Source organism: Populus trichocarpa, chromosome 14, assembly GCF_000002775.5.
Source record: "Populus trichocarpa isolate Nisqually-1 chromosome 14, P.trichocarpa_v4.1, whole genome shotgun sequence".
Lineage (NCBI taxonomy): Eukaryota > Viridiplantae > Streptophyta > Magnoliopsida > Malpighiales > Salicaceae > Populus > Populus trichocarpa.
The window spans coordinates 11,798,213-11,808,020 of NC_037298.2; the positions used below are offsets into that span (position 1 = coordinate 11,798,213).

At 36.3% G+C, this 9,808-nt stretch overlaps 1 long non-coding RNA gene across 2 annotated transcripts; it reads left to right on the forward strand.

The window, feature by feature from the left end:
• The first annotated feature begins 2,368 nt into the window (after window positions 1-2,368).
• Window positions 2,369-6,168, forward strand: LOC7455986 (uncharacterized). Of its 2 annotated transcripts, XR_002977519.2 has the most exons (5): window positions 2,369-2,603; window positions 2,944-3,001; window positions 3,921-4,120; window positions 5,408-5,559; window positions 5,644-6,168. It is a non-coding gene; the product is annotated as an uncharacterized LOC7455986 (long non-coding RNA). The 2 variants fall into 2 exon arrangements; XR_002977520.2 differs by lacking the exon at window positions 2,944-3,001.
• Window positions 6,169-9,808: the final 3,640 nt, after the last annotated feature.

Sequence of the window (9,808 nt, forward strand, 5' to 3'; positions counted from 1 at the left end):
TTTGGAAAAAGTGGAGATAGCCGGCGGTTCATTGCTTAATTGCGTTATTGAGAAAGGTCGAGTAGTCCTACTCAACATGTCCTAACCTTTTCATGCCTATGGCATGTGCTTAGAAGTTAGAAAGTAGTATAAGCTAGGGTCAAAATCCGTACTTTTCATGCCTATTCCCTTCGTGATTTATATTTTATCTAAAAGAAGTAACCCTTATTACAAACCTATATAGTTGGAGAGGACGCGATTACTTTTAATAGGTTTGATCTGAGCAGAAATCCACAGAACTCTCGACAGGACAACAAGAACAAAAGTGAGTAATAAAACAGGATTTTATTAACAATTAAACTCCTACAGTCTGCTACATTATAGTAACATAAACCCAAGGTTAATACAATAAGACACCAGCACAAACAAGATTTGAACAGCCTACAGTTAAGAAAAAGGGGATATAACAATTTCTTTACATGTTAACAGACACTAATTAAGTAAAAAATAGAAAAAAGACTACAGCACTTCAGAAATATCTAAGCGCAGCTTCCTTGGATGTTAGCTGCCCTCATCTTGAGGAAAAGCAAAGAGAAGGACATGGTATCAATAGTAACTCCCCATGTGGGAAGGGTTTGGAATATCTGAATCTCATTTTCTTCAATCAGGCAAGTAATTTGCTTCTAGCAGCATTTGAGAAAATGACCCAGACCAATTGGTGAGGCTTGAATCGCAAACTCCATGTTCAAGACCATAATCAACAGCATCAGCAGTGCAGGTTCCATCCAGATCTGGTGTAGCCTGAACCCAATAAACACTAGCCTCTGCTGTTGCTTGACTTGCTAGAACCCCATCTGCCTCGTCATATCCACCACTAAAATCAATCATCTTAAAACAGAAATCATCATCCTGTGTTGAGGCAGCCTCCCCATCATTTTCGACGCACTCAACCTCAATTGACTGCAAGTTCTCTGTAGGATTAAATGCATATATAATTGGTTCGGGTGCAACATTGCTCGTGGAAGTAATATCTGAATCATCAGCCATCAGATAACTTTCAAGATCCTGCACATTCTCAAAATAAATGCACTCAGAATGGTCGAATTCTGCCCAATTATCAAAGACCGGTTCAAGCTCCAAGTGCTGCTGTTGGTTTTCTACGGCCACATAGAAACCCATAATCTGTTGCTGATGTTGATCTAATTCATCGATCCTGGGCTTTTGCGGTATGGTGTTTGTTGCATCATCAACAATTTCACTGTCAGCATCCCTCTTCCTCTTTTTAGTTGTTGCGGTTGTTGTAGTTTGTACTGTCTCAGTGGAGTGGACTTCTTTCTTTCTCAATCGACACAAGACAATTTGTTCAGAAAGTGATGGCAGGCTGTACTCAAACATGAACCAGGAGCCATTCTGGTCAGATTTCGGATTTTGGTAAGTGAAAAGCCTTCTGATGACAGAGACTTTGCAGTCGGGGTCGATGGAGACATTGAAAGGAGGGTCTTTGAACTCTTGATGCCATGTACCAGGCCCGCAGCTAATTTTGCGCACAAAGTTCCTCCCTTTCTTGATGAGTTGAGTGAAGAAGAAGAGATCCTCGCCATGACGTTTGGGGAAGGATTCCCAGATTTGCCAAGGTTCTTTGGCTTGGTCGCCAAAGATATGGGTATCTCTAATGGGAGTATGGATGGTGGTGAAGAGTTTAGGGTTTGTGATTCTAGGGTAGAGATAGAAACGGACTAGTTCTTCATCATCGGGACGGAAACGATAACCATGAGGTAGTTCAGGGGTTAGGGTTTCTGGTTTTTGTGGTACAAACTGTACCCTACTGCTATGTAACGACATAGCTGTCAGTTGGAATTAAAGAAAGGTACGAGAATTAACGAGGAACAAAGTCGTAGGAAATAAAAAAACTGTATTTACTTACAGAAACATCAAAGGAGAGAAACAAATCTTCTTTCTCGAAGATAAAACACAGAGAGAACTACTTGCTTACTTTCTTTAACTTCTTTCTTTAATTCTCGGTGATTGATAAAGAAAGAAATTGGTGGAAACAAGACAGAAGATTATAAAACCAAACCCTAAAGAATTGCAGATAGAAAATCGAAAACACACTAAAAATCAAAGCGCGTAACTATAAAGCCATGTCTCCCACACCAATATATTTATATAATAGGGTTTGTTGTTGAGGCGGTTGCGGTACAACGGTCACTAAGATTTTTGACAAGCTTCCTATTAATCTGTTGCTGACGTGGGAAAGGAACATGAAGTGTCAGTGTACGGTACCGTACTAGTTAACGTGTCGCTAATGCACGTGCAAGGTATTGAGTGGGTGAATTGTGAGCAAATAAATAAAAGAGACCAAAGCTTAACTTGATAAGTGGGTTTGCATTGGATGACTTTTGAGTCTTTAGGATTCGTGGGCTCTACAAACTAGTTTGTGGGCCCTAATAACAGGGACACTCTTTTTATGTTTTGCAAAATGGGTAATGATTTGTTGACGATCGATGTGATTGATTGTCTTCGCTTAGGTTGTGGAAGATGATGATGTAAGAAGAAGCCATTCTGAATTTGATGCCGTGTTTGGTAACGACAAACAATTATCATTTTAGATTTCATACATTCAGGTTAGTAAGTAAGAGTGGCTGGTTTCACTTTGAGTGTTACTCTTAGTTCATAAATTTAGATTTCTTCCTGAATGTTTCTCTTCATCTCATTCTCGCATTATTGAAGGCTCGATGTAGTGAATTTTTAGATTATTAATGTGGAAAAACTGCAGCCTATTTGAGTCTCCATTGTAATTATGGCATTGGGATGCTTATGCATGAATCGTAGGTAATATATTGAATTCTGGGTTTGGTACTAGGAAGAGCCATGTTGTTGTTCTCCCACAAGGAGAGATTGGTTTTGTTTGTGGTGTCGTGGTTTGATGAACTGGTAGATGACTTGAGGTTTTTGGTTTCGCAGCAGGGGACATTGGAAGATCCCTCAAGTATTTAAGGAATCACTAATTTCAATTATTCAGGTTATTATTATGTCCCTATGAGCTCTTTTTTTCTTGTGGAAATTATATTAATAAATCTATGTACTTCATGCTATAACTGATAAATTCGAGGCTGCCTACTGTAGACATGTATTTATCCTACTCATAACTATCCAGTTGGAAAGGATCAGTGTAGGAAAATTGGTTGGTGAGAAGGGGAATGGTTCTTACACTTGACTTTTTAAGTGCTCGATAAAATGCCGAATTGGAGGAACATAATGTTCAGTTAGCAGCCAACACAAATAATGTAGAGGAAAACAATCAGTGATATAGAGGGAAAGAAGAACGTGAGTGTAGGGAAGAAAAGGTGCATGGAAAGTGGCTAAATGGCTACTATGTTCACGACCTTCTCTATCAAGGGATAAACGGTGAACAAGTAGCGTCTCCAAGTACAGGAATAGCCTTGAAATGCTCCTCCTCCTCCTCCTCCTCCAGTACCTACTACTGTGTAGGAGGCAGAGGCATTCTACTTTCATATTTTTATTCAACAAGTTATCCACTGTCAACCTTCTTTATTAGTGGTATTTATTCTCTGGTCTCGAATGAATTATGGTAGTGCATACTGTGAACTGATCTTTTTGTTCTTTGGTTGTAATTGATCTCACTTTGAACACACTCTGTTAGAGGGTGAGTGATGTACGAAGTTACATTAAGACTTATGTATGGCCATCTCAGATGAGAGAGTCTATGGTTCAAAACACTTATGATAGCATCTACTGTGATACCGATCGTGAATTTTCATATGGAAAGCTAAAATAATTGTAGTTGACTTTTTCTTTCCTTTAGTTGTTTGGACAGTTTCATCTTTGTTCATAATCATTTTATGATAATTTTTCTTATGGTCTATACCCTTAGTAATATTAGCTATCTTTACATGTTAATTATAACTATGTCCTCATAGGATGAGCAACTGAAGCCATGTCCAAAGTCTTGGTGGGGAGTTAGATCTGTTTTTCATACCTGTACCCGCGTCATGTCACTTGGACACGAGTATTTGGAGGTAAATTGAAGAAGGGACAGAGCATCAGAGGCACTATCACCATTGATTTTCCTCAGAAAAATTAATCTCTTTGCCTCAATAAAGTCCTCACTGTTAATCTTGTAAGTATTTAGTTTCGCTTTTTTAATTATATACCTTCTTGGTTGATCTTGTCCTCGTTTCTTGGACTTTTGTTTTGCCTAATTCTCCTCCTCTTCTTCTTCTTCTTCAAACCATTCAACAATATGTATCTTTCTTATAATTCTAAATGGTTTTCCATTTCATTTCTTTAATTTATTTTACAAGTGATATTATAATTTGATTAATGATTTTCCTCTTATAATATTCCAAGTGTTGTATGATTTGGTTTCTTTCAAGTTACTTTGATTTTAAAGATTTTCTCTTTCACCTTTGAAGACCATGGCAAAAGACAATAGACGAAAACGTTACAAGAAAGCGAATAAAGATATGATTTGTAGATTGCCTAATGAGATTCTTGGTCATGTACTCTCGTTTCTTCCTATAAAAGATGCTGTGCGAACCAGCATTTTGTCCAAAAGTTGGAGAGAACTCTGGACATCACTTGCCAATTTTAATTTTGATGATCACATTCGGTGGCAACTATCAGCAGAAAGAGAGACCACCTTTGGGGATTTCATGGATAGGTTTTGTTATCTTCATAACTCTCCTGAAAACTCTATTGCAAAATTTCATCTCAGAGTGCATGGAAGCTATCCTTCTTCCTGTATAAGCAATAGATTTCTGCTGCAATTAAGGACAATCTTGAGGAGCTTATACTATACACGTCTGATCATGTTCTGTTGCCTCGGAGAATTTTTAGTTGTGAGAAATTAGTGGCTTTGGACCTTAGTTATCGAATTGATATTGATCTTCTTGGGGTTGGTGTACGCTTTCCATGTCTCAAGGTCCTTCATCTTCAAGACCTCCTGATGCTTGATGATCATGCTTCCATAGAGAAACTATTAGCAGGTTCCCCGGTCCTTGAAGCACTGAAATTTGAACATGAAGATTGTGAATCCAGGAACGCCTTACGTATATGCTCAAGCTCACTGGAACGCTTGATCATAAGATTTACATTTATTGCTTATTACGTGAAGGATCCTGGTTGTAGAGCACTAAAAGTGGTGTTTGCCTGGGCGGTGCAACCACCGGTTTGTCAAATTTTAAAATTATTTTTGTTTAAAATTAATTTTTTTATTATTTTTGGATTGTTTTGATGTACTAGTGTTAAATTTTTTTTTAAAAAATAAAAAATATTATTTTAATGTTTTTCCAAGTAAAAAAAACAATTTAAAAAGCAACCACTATCATGTTTCTAACACCCCCCTTACTCTTGATACCCCTAACCTTGAGCTTCTTACACTAACTGGTGTCCCACGATGCTGCAGCCTCTGTACTCACTGGTAGAGGCAGCTCTCCGTGTTGCTTATGAACATGTCTTCACCATACAAGTAGATGATTATATTGACATGACAGTTCAGTTTTTGAGACCGATCATGCCTATTGTCAAGAACTTACAATTGTGTGATTCTACTATGAGGTAAGTTTCTTCGTCATTTTACTGTTGTGCTTAAATTTTCCATGGTCTGATCACACCCTCCCTCACATAGACATCCCTTTACAGACGCTATCAGACACAGTTCATAAGAAGTTGCCTGGCTTTGACAATCTTCCTGATTTCAGAATTTGACTCGTTTGGAGATTGAAGCTAGTGGAAATGATCGTTGGTTGGTCTTGCAAGAGATATTCAAATGCTCTCCTAAGGTGGAAGTCTTCATCTTACACAAGGACATGGTCAGTTCCTTTAAGATACATACTTGCTATGTTTTCTGCAAGTAAGATCGGAATTGTTCTTCTTACTGACTTTAAATCATTCAGATGGAGAAAACTGCCGAATCATTGAGGAGCATAATTCAATATGTTATAACATAAATCAAGTAACTCTACATCATTATAATGATAAAAGGAGGAGCATAATTCAATATGTTTATTGTCTTTGTATTTCAGGTCATAGGCTTTATTTTCCATTGAAAGATAATATGTAAATGACAAGTTCATGGTTTACAATGGCAGAAGACTTTCATTTTTACAAGGAAAAACCATTATTTATGTATAATGTTCGAAATATAAGAGATCCACATTCATATTTTATGGTGATTACTTGTCATTTTATCGTATTAAATCCCTTCACACTGCAAAAGGGATTTTTACTGTTTTCTATATTTTGTTTTCCCCACCTGTACTATATGATATCCCTTCACACTGCATAAGACCTCTTCCCCCCCTCTAAACATGCTAGTTTTTTCGTGCGAGTATGTTACCTCCATTTGCATCATCTTTAATTGCCAGCATTCCCTGTGTAACAATTAATTGACTTGTAACAACTAAAATCAAGAAATCTTGTTAGATAAAGTATGAGAAATGTTTCTTGTTTTTTTCTTAACCTAATTAGAAGTGTAGCGATAATAGAATAGATAGCCCCTTGAATGGTTTAAGAATAAATAGGTTGATCGTAATATAATATCCATGAAGTAGTCTTCTTTTCTTTTTTTAATTTAAGCAACTATGATTGTAAGGTTGTGTGGTTTATAAATTTTATTATTATTATTAATATGGGTATCCAGGTCAGCTTGCGCGTACCTCGACTAATCTCACGGGTCCTGTCCCACGGGTCCTGAAGTTAACGATTATATAAGATTCTAGTGGCTATCATATTAACAATCATAGAGCTCGAATATGAAATTACATAAAAAACAAATCTTTTAATCCCAAATTTTTATCACTAAATCAACAATTAGATACTTATAAAATGTTTTATTTTAAAGAATGGATCGAAGATTATATGGAACAACTTAAAATGATGAGAATGAAACCTTTTATTAAGGCTATGTGGATTGTTTTTATTTCTCTGATTTGGAGGCAGGGGCATTAAAAGTTGTTGGCAACATCATTTCTTTAGCTGGTTCTTCTGAGTCTGGGCCCATGACACGCTGGTCATGGAGGTTAGGTGAGCACAAGAAACCATTGCAGCAACTAGAAGTGAGTTTGACAGAAGAAATAATAATTTATCAGGTAAAAAAATATAAGTAAACAACACATTTACTAAGCAAAGCAAGTTGTTGAGAGAGAGAGGATGTTGCCCTAAATGAAGGGGGAAAAAAGAAAGAAGATATCTGATTTTAAAATAGTCCTAGACGAAAACACAAATACCACTCAAGCAAAAAGGGGTAAAAAGCATGGCGGTGGACCTGTGCAAACTGATTTATCAAGCATAAAAAAGTCTTGAATGATTGAAATATGAGAAAAAGAAGAAAGCAATGAACACCAAAGGAGAAGATTTCGAGGAGGAAATTTAAAGAAAACATAAAAGATCATTGAAAGATAGAAGGGAATTTGTAGCATGAATGAATGAAGAAGGTTTGAATTTCAGCTAAGAAAAAGCAAAGCAAGAAGAAGGCGACGTCGTATCTACAAATATGAATTCGAAGCAATTTGCAAAAGGTGGAGCTGAAGCTATACAGGCAAGCCTGTTTGCAGAGAGAACAAAATAACATTAAAAAAAACAAAATTCGAGAGATAAGACAAAACAGCGACCCTTATAAGGCAGCACAAGTAGGAGCAACATGACAGGTAAAGAAAAAAAGGGATAATGGCGAGATCAACCGATAATTAAATTGGAAAAAAAACAAATGAAGAATTCCCAATATTCAAAGTCAAATGAAAGTAAAATAAGCTGCAAAGGAAGGGGAGGAGAAGGTGGATGAAGCAGAAAGGAACGACGTTTTTAAATAGAAAAAAAAAATGCCCACAACGAAAGTAAAATAACATGGGAGGAGCAACAAAGCAAGACAGATCAACAAAGAACACAAATGGATAGAAAAAACTAAACACTTAGCCAAAAACAAATTATATTTAATCTCATAATTAATCCAAAAGGGTAATTTAAAATCAGCAGAAACAACTCGAACAACAGACACCGAAACAGGTATGGCATTAAACAAAAGTCAAAAGAAGATAAGACTTTAGTATTTTGGTTCGGTGGGAGGACTGGTACTTATTGGAAATGAAAATATTCAACGACCTGTCCATTCTTATCAATGCTTACCTATTTCATGGTTACATATTTTCTATGGTGGTGTCGGTTCCTAAGCTCTCTTTTCTTGATTACATTTTCAACCAAAAGGCCATAAATGCTTGCAAAACCCCTTAATTTTCACTAAGTAATTAAGCCCTTACACCTTCTGCAAGAGCAGCACCAAATAACCCTAAATGGCTAGGAATCCCTCAACATGAAAGATAACAGAGCTAAAGAAATGATTGAATGAAAACGTGAGGGCCAACCTATTTGAACTTGTAGTGGATGAACGCCAGTGATAAAATAAAAAGGAACAAAAATGCAGGTACATGGATAATGAAATAATTTTTATAACTATGAATAATTGACAGCAATAAACATGAAAAAGTGTTGAGGAAAAGGGAAAAAAGAAAAGAAAAACTCAAGTCCCTCTAATAAATGAGATTTTCTCATAACTATTCTAAAAAATAGAGAGAATAATATCAAAATACCAGACATGACAGTCGAGAAAAGTTTAGAGCAAGAGATATTCACTTAAAAACTGCACCTGGGTTTCAAACCAGTAGACAAAGCAAGGCTTGAGGATAACAAGGTCAAGACCAAACAAAGTAGAGAATAGAAAACCCAAAAGGGGAAAAATAGTTTGCTTGTAACCTGAAAGGACACCAATTAATCCGGACATAGGAAAAATTAGGGTTTGTTTGAGGCCAAGTTGCCATGGCAGTCCTGATCGAGGATGCTGAAAGTTGAGGAAACCAGTCTCCGAAGTCAAAGGCATTAAATAGAAAGAGCTCATGTGTCAAAACAAGACGTGTAAGCATAGGGAAAAGTGGTAACTGGAAACTGGACTAAAATGGAATGGTAAGGGCAACTATATTTATCTGATCAGAAGATATCGGGGAATGCCAAGACGAAGGGCCCAGAGCGTAAAGAGAAGGAGGGGGAAAGCTGAAACATACAAGAATTCCCATTTCAAGCCCAACTCCATCAAATCAAAACCACCAGAGCTCTAGCCAAGAGAATGTTGACAAAAACCTGGAGAGATAAAACTTGTAGTGTGCGTACAATGTCTTTATTTTAGTTCTTTAGTTCTTTTAGTTTTGAGCTGTAACTGTAATAATGGCTTATAAGGATGACATGGATGAAATTAAATATTGACTAGGGAGGACCAAGCCATGAAAAAAGTGGAAAGGGACCTAAACAAGGAAGAAGAAGAAGAAGAAATCATGAACACTATAGATTCCATAGTGCAATCCATCATGAACACCATGGATCTTGAGTTATATGCAATGCTACAAGGAATCACTATGTTCTTTTAGTTTTATTTATAAAATTATAATTATAATCATAATATTTATGTTTCTCATCGTATTCAAACTACAAACAACCCGCTATCGTCATTTTACTTGGGAATATTGAAAAATCTGCTCTCTAAAAAGAGATTAATATTGAGTTCATGAATAAAATAAACACGAAAAAGAGAAAGTTGTGTTGATCAAACCCATCGAAGATGATTTTATGAAAATAATTTTTACTTTTTATCACTTATTTTTCTCTTTTTTGCTCTATCTCTCTTCTCATTAAATAAATTTGATAGTTACTTTCGAAGTAAAATAAGATTTTCCCGCTTCCTATCTTAGAAAAAGGAATCATTCACGTGTCAATGAGGTGTTGTTGTAGTGTCAAATATTAACATCATATTTTTTTTTATCCA